We start from the raw sequence: 18,830 nt of genomic DNA on the forward strand, positions 1-18,830 counted from the left end.
CCCATATGTGATTATCTGAAACGTTAAGATGAAAGAATCCTCTAAATGCTTATACTATAACTTTAACTTGTTATTACAGTATATTTCTCTCCAAGAGCTTTATTTTAGCTTGCACAAGGGTGCATTTGGTTATTGTTTTGTAAAAAGTGAAAAATTCATAAAGCATTTATACAAAATTATTGAATCTGTGTCTTGAGATTTGTTTTCTTCTATGGCAGCCTTTGTGGATAGCTTGTGTTTGGGGTCCAGCCTGCTGGAGGGTTAGAAATGCAATGCATGAGATAGCAAAAAGAGGCCTGAATCAGAAAAAGTAAACATCTAGAATAAAGGACAGTTGAAAGGGGCTTTGTGAACAAGGGGTGTTGCAGTAGAGAATGGGTTAGGGTGAGGCTGCCCCGGTTCTTTGTTCCTCTTCACAGCGGTGGCTCTGAGGGACATGCATTGTCCCCTGAATGAACTGACCATCTCTCAAACAGCCTAATAGCCACCCCTGTAAGCACATTTAAACTATCAAGCCTAAATATTTAGAGTTATTTAGGGCTCTTTTTTCATTAATTAGTGGCTACCTACCTACCATTCCTTGATTTTTCTGTACATTCCCTTTCCCCAGTGCTTTCTACAAGAAGCATTCTGAAATCCAAGACTAAATACTATGGCTGAAACTTGATTCTGTTTAATTAAGTCTGAAGAAAAACTGTTTATTTTATAAGACTCAAGCTGTATAGAGAACATGTGCATCACGTGAGATGCAAACTCAAACACAGTTTACTCCGACTTTAAGATTATAGGCAGAATATCTTTTTTGCATATCATTTTGTTTTCCTTGCTCTTATGTGGAAAAAGAAAACCCAGGTCTGAAGAGGTATCATTCAGAATCTATGCACTACAGGAGGAGAAAAAACTTTACCCAATGCGGGTTGGAAAGAGGAACTATTAAAAAAAAAGAAGTAAAAAAACATAATTTTTTCCCCACTAAATATCAAGGTCTGTGTGTTTTATAATCTTGAAGATTCTCTAGGTAGATGTCTTGATGGGAAATAAAACTTGAATGTCTATGAGGGATTCAACCACAGTTTCAAAGTGTCATTTAAATTCCATTATTAACTTTTTCAGTGTTGTGAGTGGTGATTAGCCTCTTAGGGAAACACTATTAATACAATGAGTAGATTTAATTACTGAAAATCCAAGTGTAGAATATAAGCATATTTTTATCATTATTTATATTACTATATGTTAATACATGTGTTATATAGCTTACAGCTTATTTGATAAGGCCTTATAGAAATGGTAGATTTTTCTTCTGAGATAACAAGTGATAAATCTTAAAAAGATTTTAGTCATTGACTTCTAAAGCAAACACTTAACTCTGACACAAAGCACCTTTCCCAATTATGCATTTGGCAAGACTATGAAAGTGCAGGTATACTTACTATATTTTAGCAATTTAATTATTTTGCCTTTGAAGAGCATTTGCTTTTGACTTTAAAATATAATTGCCAAAGCAAAGGTAATTTTACACTTGAAAAGATGTGTTAATACAAATAAATATTTTAATTATAAAATAATTTTATCAATATATAATACGGATTCTGATTACACAACTGCGTTCAAATTATAAAAATTAGTCTATGTGACATCTATTATTTGTGCCTTTTTCAGTATGTATGTTTTATTTTAATGAATATCCTATTCAAAATTGTATAGAATTCCCAGAAACACAGAATTTCAGAAATTACTTGGAAAATTATTTATATAGATTTCCCAAAAGGTTATTAGTTTTGAATGGATAACTTTATATTCAGATCTCATCCTGACAAGGTGGAAACATTTGACCACTCCTTTAAGCATCTTTAAAAAGGGTATAAATGATAAACATGAAAAAACTCTGTAAACCAAATGCAAATTGTAATTATAAAGTATTGTTAAAATGTTATAGGGGATAGTAAGTTGCATGAGACAAGATTGCTGACTTCTAGATCTCAAAATACAGAAAAAAGTCAGGCATATTCATATCCAAGTGTGCCAATTGTTCTGATTGAAATACAAAGAACCATGAGGTTTATTTGATAAACGCTTACCATGTGCCAGTTATTGCTCTAAGAGTCTGTTTGAAGACAAGGTCTCATAGTAGCATGATCATAGTTCACTGCGGCCTCAAATGCCTGGGCTCAAGTGATTCTCCTACCTCAGCCTCCTGAGTTGCTGAGACTACAGGTGCAAGCCACCACACCTGGCTAATTTGTTTTATTTTCTAGAGACAATCTCACTATGTTGCACAGGCTGATCTCAAACTCCTGGTATTGCTGTTATAAATATACTCCGTAGTTCACAAAAATCTGTTCAACTGATGGTTCAGATTTCTGAGCTAAACTTATGGATCATATTTGCTGTGTTTTATGTTTTATGAAGTACTCATTATTTTCACTTTTATCTCTTGGTTCTTAAAAAAAACTTTAAAAAGAAGTATTCATTATTGAATATCCATTTATTGAGTGTGTATTCTGCCACATCAAAAACTGGCACTATGATTATTAGGCACACACAGTCTAGCAGAAAAAATATGGAATCGTTGAATATATGATGATAAATCATATAGTAAATATGCTTTCATAGTATTCTAGGAGAAGAATGGAAAGGTAGATTTGTTCTGACTAACAGATTTAGGAAAGACTTCAAATTAAAAGTGTTACTATTTAATCTGAATTGATGATTAATTTAGATTACAAGATTGACATTTAATCTGGAATCTAAAACTGAATAAGATTTTATGAGTAGACAAGAGAGGGAAAGAGATGCTCTTTCTTGAATGTTCTGGATATCCATGTAAAGCTGTATTTACACTCTGTGGAATATGTTTTTCTTTCTTGAACTGTAACTGTTATGGGACAATTTCCCATTATTCTTATATACCCCTTAGGAGTAAGGCTATGATTTCCAATTCTCTTTTATCCAGAGCTCAATTAGCATAGCATTTGAGAATGTGAATACTATTGAGGTTTTAATACCTGGTTGCAAATTCTTTGACACTTTTCAATGGAGAGGTAGGGTCAGTTCCCCTCCGTTTCAATCTGGCTGGGTTTTCAACTACTATGAACAATTGAGTATGCTAGAAATGACACTTAGGACTTCCAAAGCTAGTTTACGACAGGCCATGATGCTTCTGTCCTGTTTGCTGGAACACTTGTTCTTGGATCCTTGAGCTGCCATATAAAAAGCCTGACCAACCAGAGGCCTCTGTGTTAAAGAGGATCCAGTGACCAAGCCCAGCTGAGCCTTGTCCTCCATCTTCTATTCCCAATCTAGGTGCTGCAGCCCATCCATCTGCTGAATGTTGCCAAGTAACAGCCAACCATGGAACATGGAAAAATGAATTCACCTGGCCAGGCCCAAATTGTCGACCCACATAACATGAGGTATAATAAAGTAGTTGTTGTTTTCAGCCACTAATTTATGAGATAATTTATTACATAACAATGCAGAGCTGGAAAAAAACTAGAACAAATATGTTCAATTTTTTTTTTACGTATATTAAAATGCTTGACTTTTCAGATCCAATTATAATCTTATCCTTCTCATTCCTTCTCTAGATTTGTTGAATGAGTGAATATAAGATTGAATTAATAGTACAAGCTTTTACATTAAATAAACAAGCAAAATAAATATATTATAGTAAAATTTGATAAATACTATGAAGTAACCTAAAAGAGTGTTATGAAACACAAATACTAGAAGAATCTAGTGCTCAGGGAAGATTTCTCTTCAGAAGTGAAATTTAAGCCAGACCTGAAAGATGGGAAGGAACAGGCAAGGGAAGATTGAAAGAGTGAACTTTCCAAGAAAAAGGAGCAGCTATGTGACAAGTCCCCGAATGAAAAGAGCTTGGAAACTCTAGAATTCATAGGAAAATGAAACAAAACAACCACTACAACTAAAGCAAAATAAGAAAATGAGAGAACAACTCAAAGCAAATTTGGAGATACGGCTCAAGAGCCATATTAAACAGAAAAATTCCTTTTAAAGAGTTTAGATTTAATTCCAAATTCAAAGGGAAACTACATAGATATTTTATAGGAATTAGTCGTTATTATTTCTATTTATACATAAAATATTCATCAGGTCTCGTTCTACTAAAATATTATATTTATGAGAGTAATACAGCAGATTAACTTTTATTTTAATCTTTATTTCTTTGTGGGAATTAACTTTGAATTTTTACTTGCAAAACCAAAAGCATGTTCTCAGCAGGAAAAATAGTGACATTCTTTTTTTACAACTTGTCTCCAAATAGTAACTCTCCAAAGAAGTATCTATAAGCTACAGTGGAATGAGGAGTTAAGTGGAGAAAGGAAAAAGGCTCAAGTAGAATACAGAGTTGAAGTTCTGTTTGTTCCCAACATTGAAAAAAATGTACATTTCCAACTGTCATAGTAAAGACTAAAACAGTATTTCTCATGGCAGTTGTAAGGCTTAAGTAAAATAATCCATATGCTTCATTCATGACATGGTGTGTCATATAGTGAAGTTTCAATAAGTGTTATTATTGTTATATTGTTATATATGTAAAAATTTAGCTAGGTGACTTTTTTCCTGAAATGATATTAAGGATGCTTGCAAGTTGGACTTTCACAAGTTGAGTAGTCTTTGTCAGTAGCGCCCATTTATTTAGAGAGGCGAACTCTGCTAAATTACATGGAACACACCTGGCAACCACTGAATAGAACCCTTGTTTTGAAAACAAGCTAATTAACCAAATTATAAGCCATGATAATAAAAAACTATTCGTTAAAATAGGAAGTTTAAAACATTTCTCTTATAGCTCATAGTACAGTGATACCAATATTACTTGGGATTGTGTCACACAAACCTGGATATTTAATATAATCAAAAAAGACTGAAGTGGTATGGGCTTTTTATTCTTTATTTTCCCACTTGAACGTGCCACAGGTATTTGAATTTGGCCACTTTTCTTTCTCACTCTCTTCTCCCATCTGCAAGCAGATGCAGAAGCTCTAACCAAGGATTCCCAGAGAGAAAGAGTAGAGCCATGAGACGAAGGGAGCCTGGGTCCCTAAATCACCATGTCGGAGCTCTTCAGCCAAAAGCTGACACTGAGCTGCTACGTAAGCAAGAGACACCTTGCCCAGTAAGACATTTATTGAGCTTTTTAGATTGTGTTTTACCAGTTGGATAACATAATTAATATGATCACATATTCTCCATCCACTGCAAAAAAAATCTCTATTCTCTTAAAAAATAAGCATGTTATTTAAAAAATAAGTCACTGAAAATTACCATCTTTTTCTCTAAAGAAATCCTGCTCCTTAGTTGCTTCTTTCTTTCTTTTAAAAGTAAGGCCATTTTCCCAGTGTCTCAGCCTCGAAGTCTTGGTGCTGGTTGTCACTGGCTCCATCTTGCCCCTCATCTGTAGTCAGCTACCATCTTCAGTAAAGCCTGAATTCTCAATGATCCTCACATCTAGCCCTTCCAGCTGACTTAGCAGTTTAGACTTTTAGCACCTTTCAATGATCATTATGTCAGAAATCTAACCCCAATTTACTTGGCTCTCAATCCATACTCAGAATTGTGCCAAGAAATATATCAGTCAGAGTCCGGCCAGGAGATGAAAACCATACCTGTAATTTGAACAGGGTATATATAAAATAAAGAATTTGTTAACTAATAAATGCGATTAAAAAAGGACTCCAAGTCAAGTGAAACAGTAAATGCAGAAAGCAGCTACTATATCTAAGGCTAAGGGAGAGGGAACAAGAAGAAACTAAGAATGAACTTAAAAGAGGAATTCTCTTTTAATGCCAAGACTCAGACCTTATGGGAGAAAGTATGACTGTCACAGAAACAAATGACTTGCTGATGGTTAAGAAACTTGCTGAAGAAAAAAGTGATCCATAGAGGGGTTGGGAAACCTGTGGGGCAGTGTGTCACTCAGCATTAGGAATGTCCCATTTAGTGACTGAGAGACTTGCTGGAGGGCACAGGCCGACCTACAATAGGCTTACCAAGTGGCCAAGAAAACAGTCGGAGGATATAGGTGGGCTGGTCCCTGAGGAAAGTCTATTTCTAACATTTGCTTATGTTCCTGCAGAGCTCTCTACTAGAAGGTCTAACATTGAGTCACTGGGCAAAGCAGAAAGGTTGACGTGGTCTGGCTATATATAGTATTACAAAGCAGGGAAAGAAAAATAGATTTGGAACTGAGAAAGAATAACACAATAAGTAGCACAGAAAATGAGAGAACAGCAAAGTCTCCATTTTCCATTAGCTCAGAAACAACTTGAACTGAGATTAAAAAGTAAATATTTGTAATAGATTTAGGTAAGTGCTATGATGGAGTATACAAAATGTTCATAGGAATATAGAGATATACATAATTCAGGTTAAAGAAATAAAAGAATGATTGTGGAAGAGCCAACGCTGAGTTTCAAAGAGTGAGTAGGCATTAGCTAGATGGGAAAGGAATCATGAGGAGAAAGCTTTTCAGATAGAGGAAACAGGAAAGGCAAAGGTTAAGACTGGACCAGAGCATTGCTCATATGTGAATTGCAAGTTACATAAATTGCAAAATATGTCCAAAAAAAAAAAAAGATCTTAGTAGGTAAGCATGGGCTAGATCACTTATTTGTCCTGGTTTGAAAAGGTTGTTCTAAGAAGTTTGAATTTTATCCTGAAGACATTGGAGAGCAAATTAAGGATTAGAAAGTTAGTAGAGGAGAGTCAAGATCAGAATTACCATACTGAAAATCCATTGGCTGTGTGAATTCAGTGTCATTTTGGAAGGACTGATCTCTCTGTTTGCTGGTGAAGCCCAAATACTAATACCTTCACCTGGCACATAGCTCAAAATAGAAGCTCAGAAACTATTTGTGGAATAAGTGAATAAATGAGAGTTTATTTTAAAGATGGTGACTAACTCTACTTGAGTTAGAGGTGTTTCAATATTCAATTGTGGAAGTTTAAGAGCCAGGTGAAGGCAAATCTCTAGGTCAAAAGAGCATTCTGCAAAGATATTTAGTGTTGGGAATTGCCAAGATATAGACAGGATTTGAAGCCTTGATTCAGATAAGTTTATGTAAAGGGAGTGTAAATGGAATGTTATAAAAGGAGGCTAATGAAGAACTTTGGAGACATCAATAATTAAACAGGAGTAGAGAAAAAGGTGTCAGAAATAAGACTGAAAAATAATCGAAGATTTTTGACAAGAACTTGAGAGAGAGGTAACTTGAAGAAAAAAGAAGAGAATGGGAACTTGATCAAAAAAGAAGTAATGGTCAATAGCTTCAAATGCAGCTGAGGAGTCAAGTAAGAGAAAAATGCAATTTGAATGCATTTTTAACTGGCTTTCTCTTCCTAAACCTATGATATAACCCACATGTTTCTCTGTCGAGTTTTATTAAAGTCTAGCTCTAATCATTTAACTCCCTCTTTAAAAACTTTCACCAATTCCCCTCAAATCAATTGCCCTGAAGTCCCTTTCAAGAACAATCAGCTAGTGCCTATCCTCAAGACTGGTGTGACCTCTCCATGCTTTGAATCCCATTGCATTTCACTGGGATTTATTACATTCAGCTTTTTTTATTAATACATGTGCATTTTTCTTATCACGTCGATAATCTCTCTCAACTGGGCTGTAAGTTTTCTGACAATAGTTGTGCCTCACTCTTTGTAATTCTGTAGATTTAGCATGATGATTAAATTTTTTGAATTGTATTAAGCACTCATCGTATTCTGAACACTGAGCTAGATTGCTTTTACCAATAATTTTGTTAACATTAAAACATAATCCAGTTACAAATATTACCATTTTGCCTACTCAGTGAACTTAAAATACCTTTTCAAATAACTATTAAGTGAAAATCTAGAATTTTAAACCAGTCCTATATCCTGGCAAGACTGTAAAATACTTTTGTCACACTGTACTACCTTGAAGAAGGAAGGAAACATATAAATATTTATTTTATTAAGTTGGTTTGCATTGATATCAATCTTGCAAATGGTTTCAAACTATGTGGGACAAATAGTTTACTCCATCTTATTGCATATTTTTAAATTATATAATTTGGAAAACAATATAGAAAGCAATGGTAAGGGATACAGTGAGGGAGGGATAATAAGTTGTAGATGACAGAATTAGGATTTGCAATGATACTGACAGATTGAAATGATGAGTTAAAGTAAATGAGATGAAATTCGACAGGAAGAATTCTGGAGGATGCATTATTATGGGGGTGGTAAAGAGGTGAAAGAGCAGGTGGGATGGTTTTAAACAGTTCAGGAGAAAAGGAATGAGGACTCAAACTCCGTTAATGGAAATGGATGTAAATGACACAGAGAATTTAGAATCTACATAAACCTTGACAAGTGAATGGGTGCAAGGATAAGGCAGAAAGAATCAAATAGGGCTTTAAATATTTGAGCCTGTATAACCCAGAAAGGTGAAGACATTGAGAGAGAGGTCAGGAGGACCTGGTTTGGGAGTCAAGTAGAAAGAAAGCATAGTTAGTTCAATGTTGAGTATGCATGTTATTCCAGTGAAGATAATGTCATCTTCTTTTTGAAAACTGGGAAACTGTTGACTCATTTCCACTCTTTATTTTAGGCAAGGTGTTCAATCATTCATTATTTTTAGAGGTACATAGTATTGAACAAGTGCTTTGTGCCAAAAACAAAGCAGGGTGCTTTATATGTATTATCTTAGTTAATTGTCATAACCTGTCCTGAAAGTCCATTTATAGCTGAGAAAACTGAAGCTGACAAATAGAAAAGACAACTTAAGATATCCAAAGGCATTTGAAGACATCCAAAGACATTTGTGGAGATCACTAAAACTCAAATTAGATTAATTACCTAATCGCTCTACTTTTTGTGACGTTTCTACCTAATATGAAGGGTCACTTATCCCCTGTTTTCAGCTCACTGGACTTGATGTGTGAATTTGTCTCCCATTTTGTCCCCATTTTGGCATTTACTCATGTGCTAGATCTACCTATTTCTGGCCTCCTTGCTTAGGAGGAGCTCTGGCATATGGAACTAAAATTCTGAGTTTGACCTATCTGGCTAACTTAGCTCAACTGACCCTATCCCACCCCTGTGTAAGAGTGATCATGGATCTCATCGCACAGGAGTGTCATCTTGAAACTCTCCCACTCACTCTGAGCTTTCTAGAATTGTTTGAACTATTTCTTGAAGGTTGTGTGGGAGTTAACTGAGTGAAGAAGATAAGAAAGGTATTCCAGACTGGAGAAACAGCATGTGCAAAGCACCATGTAGGAAAGGCACAATAGGTACATGTAACTGTCTTGATGATGTTTGTTATGCTCTCCTCAATATCAAGAGTCTTTACATTGTTGGTTAAAGATAAAGAATAAGAGATGGGTAGTTGTGGGTTTCACCTCCATCTTCCCAAACCAAGTGATTCTCTCTTTTTGCTCATCTTTGTATATCAAGCACAGCTAAAGCTGACTTTCCTGTTTTCAATATTATCCCTAAAACTTATCTCTCCTTTGACGTTCCTTAGTGTTAGTCTTGGAGGTCTATGAAATTGTCTTTCATTTATAAAGATGAGCTCTTCAAAAAATCCATATGATTTCTATAGATATTCCTTCTTTATTTATTCCATTAGATATTTCTTCTTTATTTATATATAGGTTTCATTTTTGTTTTGTTTATCCTTTCTTCTCTTAAAAATATTTTTGGTGGTGGAAAGGCAAAGGAGGAGGTTCTAGACATCACATCATGCCTATACTTTGCCTGCTTTTTAAATAAATGCTCTCCTAAAAACCTACATGTCTGTCTGAGAATGTCCAATAGACAATTTTTATACTTTTATGAACTCCTAGGTAACATGGCAGAAACTGCTGCTTATGTCTCCCCAGTATTTAATATTTTTCTTTACTTTCTGAGTGAAAAAGTCCACAAATTTTACCAGAACACATAATAAAGGCCATATTTTCAGTCTCTTGTAGCAAAGCATGTTCTTGGGCCTAAATTTTGACAAATTTAATGTAAATAGAGATTATGTGTATGCAGAAAGTGTCCTTAAAGGAAGATGACATAAGCTTCTTTAATGAGGATGAAATGATTGGAGCTTTAGCAGCCATCTTGGACTAGGTTGAAGAGGAACACATCAGAAATGCAGTAGTAATAAAGAAGATAAAGACTAATAGCAGGCAGTATATTTAGTACTTACTATGTAGCAAGAATGATTCTTCACATTTTATATGTATTAATTTATACATGCTTCACAACAATCATATAAACTAGGGATCTCAATTTCTTCACCCTAAATAGTACTTAAGAGCAGGAATCATGCAGACACATTAACTGGGCCGGCGTTTTGATCCTGCATTATACAATTGGTACCTTATTTAGCAAGTAAGGAGTTAAGAATAGAGTCTGAAAATGAGAAGCACTCATTAAACATTACCTACTATTACTTTTGAGTAGTTATTGCAAATTACTATCCACAGTTCCAATTAACAATTTTCATTAAAGTAATTTATAGTTAGTGATTATAAATCTATTTACAGATGTAGAAATTGAGGCAGAGGGAGATGAAGTGACTTGCCAAAGATTAAATAACTAGGAAGTGGTGAAGTTGGGCTATCTGTGCTCTTAACCTGTTCTGTTCTGAATGAAAAGCTGAAAGGAGCCTGGGACCTGCACTAATTTGTGATCTTGCTACATGAATCCTGGAGAGGTGACCTCTGGACCTTTCTAGCAAAGAATGAAATCTCATGCACTAAACTAGTTAATTTGGGTTTTCTGTTGCATGCAGCTAAACTTAATTCTTCCTATAAGATGTCTTAATTTCCCCCAAGATTGCTGTCACTGCTAGATCATTAAGCAATTCTTCCTTATATCTCAAAGTGAAGTTCAGAGTAACAATTCTTGTTACCCCTTCTATGTTTTGTAAGATAAAATCATGAGCAACATTAGTGAAGAATCTCACAGGAAGTTTGTTTGAGTTTTAACAGAGTTGGTGTTCCCACAGCTATGTGGATAGATCCAGGCCCCACAGCTGTATCAGCATCTTTCCCAGCCCATTTTATCAGCTGTATTAGGAAATAATCTCACATTCCCTACAGGCTCAGACATTCAATAGTACACTTCTCTCAGTGTAGCACTAGAGTTCTCTCACTTTTTATTTTCAATCAGTTTTAAGAATATTTTTATCTTTTTTATCATAGGTGCCTGACTAGTTTATGTCCAGGGCTTCTTGTTGCTAAACTCATGCCTTAGAATTCAGTGTGTTTTGAGAAATGATGGACCTCTTCATTTAACATAAATGCTTAGTTCTTCACCAATTCTGCTGGGATTATCTAATAAAAATATGATTGGATTTTAGTCTTGCTTTTCAATTTTAGGTGTCAGGTGCTGTTGAAAAATGTTTAGTATAAAATAACATAAGTTAAAAAATAGAGTAAATTTAGAGGTATAGTGAAATCTAATCTATTACTTTTTATCTGTTCCATCTGATGATGCTATTAGATAATGATCTTTAGCTGTAGCATAGAAATTCATCTATAGCTGTTATAATTTTAGGCAGTTTAAATGATCTAAGCTAGATAAAGAAATTCACATTAGCACATTTTAGTAATTTGCTTCTTAATTTTATTTTTATAACTCGTCTCAGAAATGTGAAGCTGGGAAATTCATTGTCAGCACTTGAACATGAGGTAAAAATGAAAAAGAACTGTTTGGTGTATACTTTATTTCAGAATAACCAAATAGAGTATCTTTTGAAAGCTCATCTGTTTTCTGTTACTGCTTCTTAGGCAGATAACCACAAGCATGATTTGATTTAAAGTAGAATCTTCTCAGATATACTCTGAGGTGTGACACTAACACACTAAAGTAAATACCACAAAACATCCTTTGCCTTTGAAACGTAACTGCTGTCATAATGACCATCTGCTGGATGTAGGTTTTGAACACCCAGTGACCTCTGACATTTATGACAAATTATGTACCCAAGTGCTAGTGATGCCTTGTTAAAATGAAGCCAGAGGCCCTCAAGTTCTCAACCCCTCTTGTCTTTAAAAGCATGGGTTAAACGGCAGCAAGAGGCAGATTGGACAGAAAACAGACATGGCAAAAGCTAAAAGGAAATAAAATCCTCATCCTCTAGCCTTTGACTTTTGCAGCTAACTGCACTGCAATGTGCTTTCAACCATTAAACTACCTTAACCTTTGGAAGAGCCAAGCCAGTTAAAATTGACTGAAAATTTGCACATCACCACACAAGATTTGATTGATTCTTATTTGAAAATTGCATGGAGGACAGTCACTTACTGTAATATTCGTAACCAACAAAATATGTTTCTCAGTCACCTCTGGTGCACAATGAAATTGATGTCATATAAAAAGCAACATGAAGAACACTTTTCAAAGTCAGAAAGTTAGTCTTGCTGCGAAACACAGTAGCACCAGTTGAATTTAGGCAGAGCAGGCTAAAGTGTAAATGTTTTTTATAAAATACATTAAAAATTTATGTTTTGGACCACAATTCCAAAGATACACACACTAACTGCATACACATGAGATAAACCAAAGTTAGTTTGTATTTGGCATAAAAATATCTGTATTTTTTGTAAAGGTAATTATTTTATTGCTATCTAGTCAGAAAAAAATGATGTAAGATAAGGAGGGAAAGGATGGATTCGATTCTCTTCCCACTAAAAAAAATTCCTTGTAGGAAAATTAGGGGTTCTAAGAATAGAACATCTCACCTTTTTTTTTGACTTATTCATGTAAAACAGACTGTATGGCCCTTGGCATCAAAAATTAGAATCTGAGCAAGAAAACCATGGAAAACTAAGGCATTTACTTATGCAATGCAAAAACCTACATCATACCTCCAGGCTTGTCTAAAAAGTAGTTTACCTATTTTTTTAAATGAGAAAACTTTTGTAACTTTGTTTTGTTGGAGATATCATTTATAGCTTTGAGAACTGCTTTAGATAAAATGCTAGCTTGTTCAAAGGAGAATTCATTAACAAGAAAAGCCAACTTATAATTAAGTTTAATACTGTGTATGGGGAGGAAAAGTCAAACCTCAGTCGACAGGTTTGACTTTTCAGATTGGATTAAATGATAAATAAAAGGAATACTAGAATTACCCCCACAATTATGATTCTTTTGGGTATGTATTATAAGCTGTATTTTTCTTATCTTTTGTCTGGAACTGCTTTTAGAGGGCATGCGCCACGCATTTAGATAAGTTTTCACTATTATCTCTTAATATAATTTTATAAGTCATGGGTGCCTGTATAAAACATGCACATAAATATATGAATATGTCTGTATAGATGTAGACATATTTTATAATTATAACTTCATCGTGTTTTATTTGGATGTTCTAATTGGCATTTCAGAGACAAAATGTGATCTTAGGCAGCTTGTCTGCAATATATTTCCACTTCCTTTCTGCCTTTACGTTTCAGCAGCTTATCTTACTCTTATCCAATGCCTTTGTCTACTTTGTCCCTACAAAGACCACTGCTTCCTTTTGCCCTTTTCCCACTATCTGTCTTCAAAATTGGCATCTATGATGCAGTCCCCAGGACACATTTTCGGTTTGGATCACACCAATGAGTACAATGGGCCCTTAGAGACTTTCCATGGAATTGTTTGATAGGACTTTTAGAGATCATATAAAACAGTGATTTTCCACATAAGAATTTTTTAAATTAATGGAACCCCTTGTACTTTTCCAAAGATATCTGTGGTTGAAATATAAGTGAGAGTATTAAGGCTCTGATCATTCATCTTGACTTCTTCCTCCATGAAGTTCTCTCCAGCTAATGTGGCTCACAAAGAAATCTATGAAAAAGAGTTTGAAAAGCCCTGATATAGTCCAACTGTACAGACACAAGACTAAATTTACAAGGAGTGAAGGGACTTTGGCTTCTTGTCTGAAATTTTCCCCCTTACTCAACCTCGTTATACTTTAACACTCCTTTTCTGGGACTCCTGCTCCATCATGACCTCACTGACTCCTCTTAGATAAAGTCGTTGAATACTAGCGTGTTGTCATACACTTTTTCTCAGAGTTTTTAAAGAATACTTCGCTGAAATGATGTCATCAGGAAAGAGATATTTTTACCTCTATCACCTATCAATGCGAGACCATAGCAGGTACCCATTAAATGTTAACATAAGTCATTATTTTCTTTAGAATTGACAAGAATTACTATACAGCCTGAGACTGGCAGAAATAGAACTAAAGTGAGCAGCTTTCCAATCTTTATTGTAACAATTTACTATGTGATTTTACTTGAGACACCTTTCCAATAAGACTTGTGAATCAAGATCTTTATGTCAGTACCCAACTCAATAAGGTTGAATGAGAATTTCAAATGTGAAATAAAATAAAATAAAATAAAATAGATTTACCTATGCTGAAGAAGTTACATTGTACCTTGCTTTGTGGTTAAATTTGTCTGTTAACACTTGTGACTGCCAAAACTATCATTTCTCCTGGGGATTTTGTTTTCCTACATTAGTATTTTCCAATCTTAGTCTTGGCTGATGGATTAGAATATTTGCCCTACCCTCCTCATCTGCTATAACTGCTGTTTCTTATTCTGTAACAAATGTGCCTCTACCATCCATTCCTAAGACTTTACACCTCTATTGTCTACCCATTGGTTCAATACTATGGAGAAAAAATTGTGGTACCCTAGGACTGTCTGAAATAGAATGGGTTCTTTTAAAACATAAAAATTCCTTCTTGTTGGTGGGTTCAAGTAGAAGGTGGCTATCCACTATCTGGATAGGAATTTATTCTTCAAGTCAAGAGGCAAGCACACGTTTCCACTATTAAATGTACCAATATATTCACATCTATATCTAAAAGCTCTGCCTTTCCCTGTTAAAACAGATAAAATCTGTATTCCTAAGGTAAAACTCTGCACTTGCACCCTCATCATATCTCTCATCTATTCAAAGATATCACTCCAGCAATTCTCCCTCTATCTCCTGCATCTTTACTGTTCCCTTCAACTGTACAAATGCAGTGTAACATCCTCTGCCTTTAACACAAATCCTTCCTTTGAACTGTCTTCACTGCCTATCTCTGTCTACTTACCATGCCATTTCTTTCCTCTGCCTTGCAGCAAAACTCCTAGAAATAGATCCTAGAGGCATCTCAATTTCCTCTCTTTTCTTTCCATTATTTTTCCTTGAATCAACTCCAGTCAGCCTTTTTGTTATTCTGAAACTGCTTACAGCAAAATCACCAGGATTGTTTATGGGCTAAGCCAATCTCAGAATTATCTTGCCAAAGAATAGGAGACTGAGGCCTTTATAATCCCTGTATCCCATCTTCTCTTCACCAAAAATTACCTCTGTGGTCTTTGATTCCATACACCACCACAAGAGCTGAGTGAGCTTTTCTACTTTGGAAGAAATCTGGAGGCAGTAAAGCAGAAAAACTTGGAAGGTTTTTCTAGCTCTAGATCCCTGAGGAATCGCCACACTGACTTCCACAATGGTTGAACTAGTTTACAGTCCCACCAACAGTGTAAAAGTGTTCCTATTTCTCCACATCCTCTCCAGCACCTGTTGTTTCCTGACTTTTTAATGATTGCCATTCTAACTGGTGTGAGATGATATCTCATAGTGGTTTTGATTTGCATTTCTCTGATGGCCAGTGATGATGAGCATTTTTTCATGTGTTTTTTGGCTGCATAAATGTCTTCTTTTGAGAAGTGTCTGTTCATGTCCTTCGCCCACTTTTTGATGGGGTTGTTTGTTTTTTTCTTGTAAATTTGTTTGAGTTCATTGTAGATTCTGGATATTAGCCCTTTGTCAGATGAGTAGGTTGCGAAAATTTTCTCCCATGTTGTAGGTTGCCTGTTCACTCTGATGGTAGTTTCTTTTGCTGTGCAGAAGCTCTTTAGTTAGCCATCCCATTACTGGGTATATACCCAAATGACTATAAATCATGCTGCTATAAAGACACATGCACACGTATGTTTATTGCGGCATTATTCACAATAGCAAAGACTTGGAACCAACCCAAATGTCCAACAATGATAGACTGGATTAAGAAAATGTGGCACATATACACCATGGAATACTATGCAGCCATAAAAAATGATGAGTTCATGTCCTTTGTAGGGACATGGATGAAACTGGAAACCATCATGCTCAGTAAACTATCGTAAGAACAAAAAACCAAACATGGCATATTCTCACTCATAGGTGGGAATTGAACAATGAGATCACATGGACACAGGAAGGGGAATATCACACTCTGGGGACTGTGGTGGAGAGGGGGGAGGGGGGAGGGATAGCATTGGGAGATATACCTAATGCTAGATGATGAGTTAGTGGGTGCAGCGCACCAGCATGTCACATGTATACATATGTAACTAACCTGCACAATGTGCACATGTACCCTAAAACTTAAAGTATAATAAAAAAATAAATAAATAAATAAATAAAATAAAATAAATAAAATAAAAATAAAAAGCATGATTCAACAACTAAAAGAAAAAAAAAAGAAATATTGTAACCAACTAGAGAAATAAAACGTTTCTAAGATTAAAAAAAAAAAAAAAAAAAAACTTGGAAGGTTGTTAGCATGTACTGAAACTGTCCACCACAGCTCAGCTGAGCCTAAAACTTGCTCAAGGAGATATGATAGGACACAAAAAGTACCTGCTTGGACCCTTTTTCTGTTTGCCTTTTTTTCTCTTTTCATCAAACTTCCTTCTCTCCTAACCTTTCAATTAGTGTGTGCCAGGAGTGAATCTTTAGACTTTTTCTCTTTTCTAATTACATTCACTACTTATGTTACCTTACTCAGCCCAATGACTTTAAAATCATGTTTGTGATGTTAAATTCCAATTTTACATTTACATTTTTTTCTGAACTCCAGATCCATGTGGCAGGTACCCACTCAAAATCTCTACTGGAGATTAATTCAAAACCAAACTATTGACATAAATTTACCTTATAACCCAGAAATTTTCCTCCAAGGAATCTACCCAGGAGAAGTAAATACATACATCTATATGCAGACTTGTACATGAATGTTCAAGGTTGCATTATTTATAATAGCTGTAAACTGGAAACAATCCAATTAGTAATATATCCATACAACGGAATACAATTCTGCAATAAAAAGGTACCAAGAGTTGATATATGCTATAACATGGATGAACCTCAAAACATAATACTTAGTAGAAGAAACTGGGCACAAAAGACAATATATTGTAGATTCCATTTACATGGAACGTTCAGGAAAGACAAATCTGTAAAGATAGAAAGTAATTCTGTAGCTGCCAAGGGGCTAACATGGATATACAGAATCACTGCAAATGGGCTAAAAGAATTTTTTTTTGAGTGGGGGCTGGAAATATTCTGCAGTTAGATTGTATTGGTGATTGCACAACTCTAAACTTACTAAAAATCATGAAATGCTATTCTTAAAATGGATGAAATTTATTGTAGGGAAAATATACATCAATAAAAAATTTTAACTCTTGATCTTATGCATCAATTTTTTTCCTCCTCTAATCTTCTCTCTTTCTGGAAATGTCAGCTCTGTTTACCTAGTTATTTAGGCAATAAATCTTGGAATAATTTTTGACTCTGTTCTTTCTTTTTCATCACAAATCTAATCTGTCACTTCGACTACTGGTAACTTCCTCACTACTTTATACTGCTACCCTCTCTTCTCCACTACCGCTCTGGCAAGCTTGCCTTGACTGTAACAATAGCCCCCTCACAAGTTTTCATGTGATTATCCTTACCACTTTATTATTTATTTGCCATAAAAGCAATTATTCTACTTCTTCATTCAAAATACTTCAGCACAATTCCTTGTCAGAGTAAAATGCAAAGATGTCACCATGTTAAAGTTTCCAGATAAAATACAGGACACCTTGTTAAATATGAATTTCAAATGAACAACAAATACTTTTTTAATGCCTGTGTGTGATACAATATGAGGGACATAGATATATGAAAAATATTCACTGTTAATCTAAAATTCAAATTTAACTGGATACTCTGTGTCTTTATTTCCTAAATCTAGCAAATCTACATCTTGGTCAAAATGGCACTCCATGATCTGGGCTTCCATTGTCTCTCTGGTCTCATTTTCCTCCTTACATGAAGACCAGCCTCTTAATCAAGCTAACATTGGTTTTCAGACAGGCAAAGTATATTCTTACTGTTGGACTTTTACAGTCGGTCTTCCCTGTACCTGCAAAACTCTTCCCCCAAGTATCAAGTGTAGTTTGTTCTCCCATTTCATTTAGTTTTAGGCTCAAATGTCAGCTATTCATGGAGGCCTTTCCTGATCAACCAATAGAAAATAGCTCCTGCAGTCTACAGTTCTCAATGGTCTCATTGAGCATTATTGATCTTCTTAGCATTTATTACAAATGAATATACAATATATTTTTTGTATATATCTGGCAGTAAAGGCAGAAAAGTTATTTCTTTTTCATTCCTGCGTAAGAAAGGACTAGAATAGTATCCATCCATTCATTTGTTCATTGATCCATTCAACATTTTTCCTTTTCTAGGTTCTAGGTTTCAAATCACATGCAGTGACACTGTCAATGTATTAAGTCATGTATTTTTGGGAGGCAAGTGTGAAAAGAAAAGTACGGGTATGGTGAAGCTAACAGAGACAAATTGGCAGACAGAAAAAGATGTGTGTCTGTAGACTAATAATAGAATGAGGTGGATAGGAACATGGTTGTATCACTTGTGGTGTTTCCCTGAGTGACAAGCCCACCCACTCAACTGGAGTTCAGGGAAGAGGTCAAGTCAAGAGACAGTATTTGGGACTC

At 35.1% G+C, this 18,830-nt stretch overlaps 1 long non-coding RNA gene across 1 annotated transcript in view; it reads left to right on the forward strand.

The window, feature by feature from the left end:
• LOC134730424 (uncharacterized) overlaps positions 1–18,830 on the forward strand; it is a 365,450-nt gene that overhangs the window by 13,708 nt on the left and 332,912 nt on the right. Inside the window, exons 2-3 of the long non-coding RNA XR_010112184.1 lie at positions 3,304–3,413; positions 4,996–5,143. This is a non-coding gene — a long non-coding RNA (uncharacterized LOC134730424). The remainder of the gene's footprint in view (positions 1–3,303; positions 3,414–4,995; positions 5,144–18,830) is intronic.

This window comes from Pan paniscus, chromosome 4 (assembly GCF_029289425.2).
Source record: "Pan paniscus chromosome 4, NHGRI_mPanPan1-v2.0_pri, whole genome shotgun sequence".
In the NCBI taxonomy this organism is placed as follows: Eukaryota; Metazoa; Chordata; class Mammalia; order Primates; family Hominidae; genus Pan; species Pan paniscus.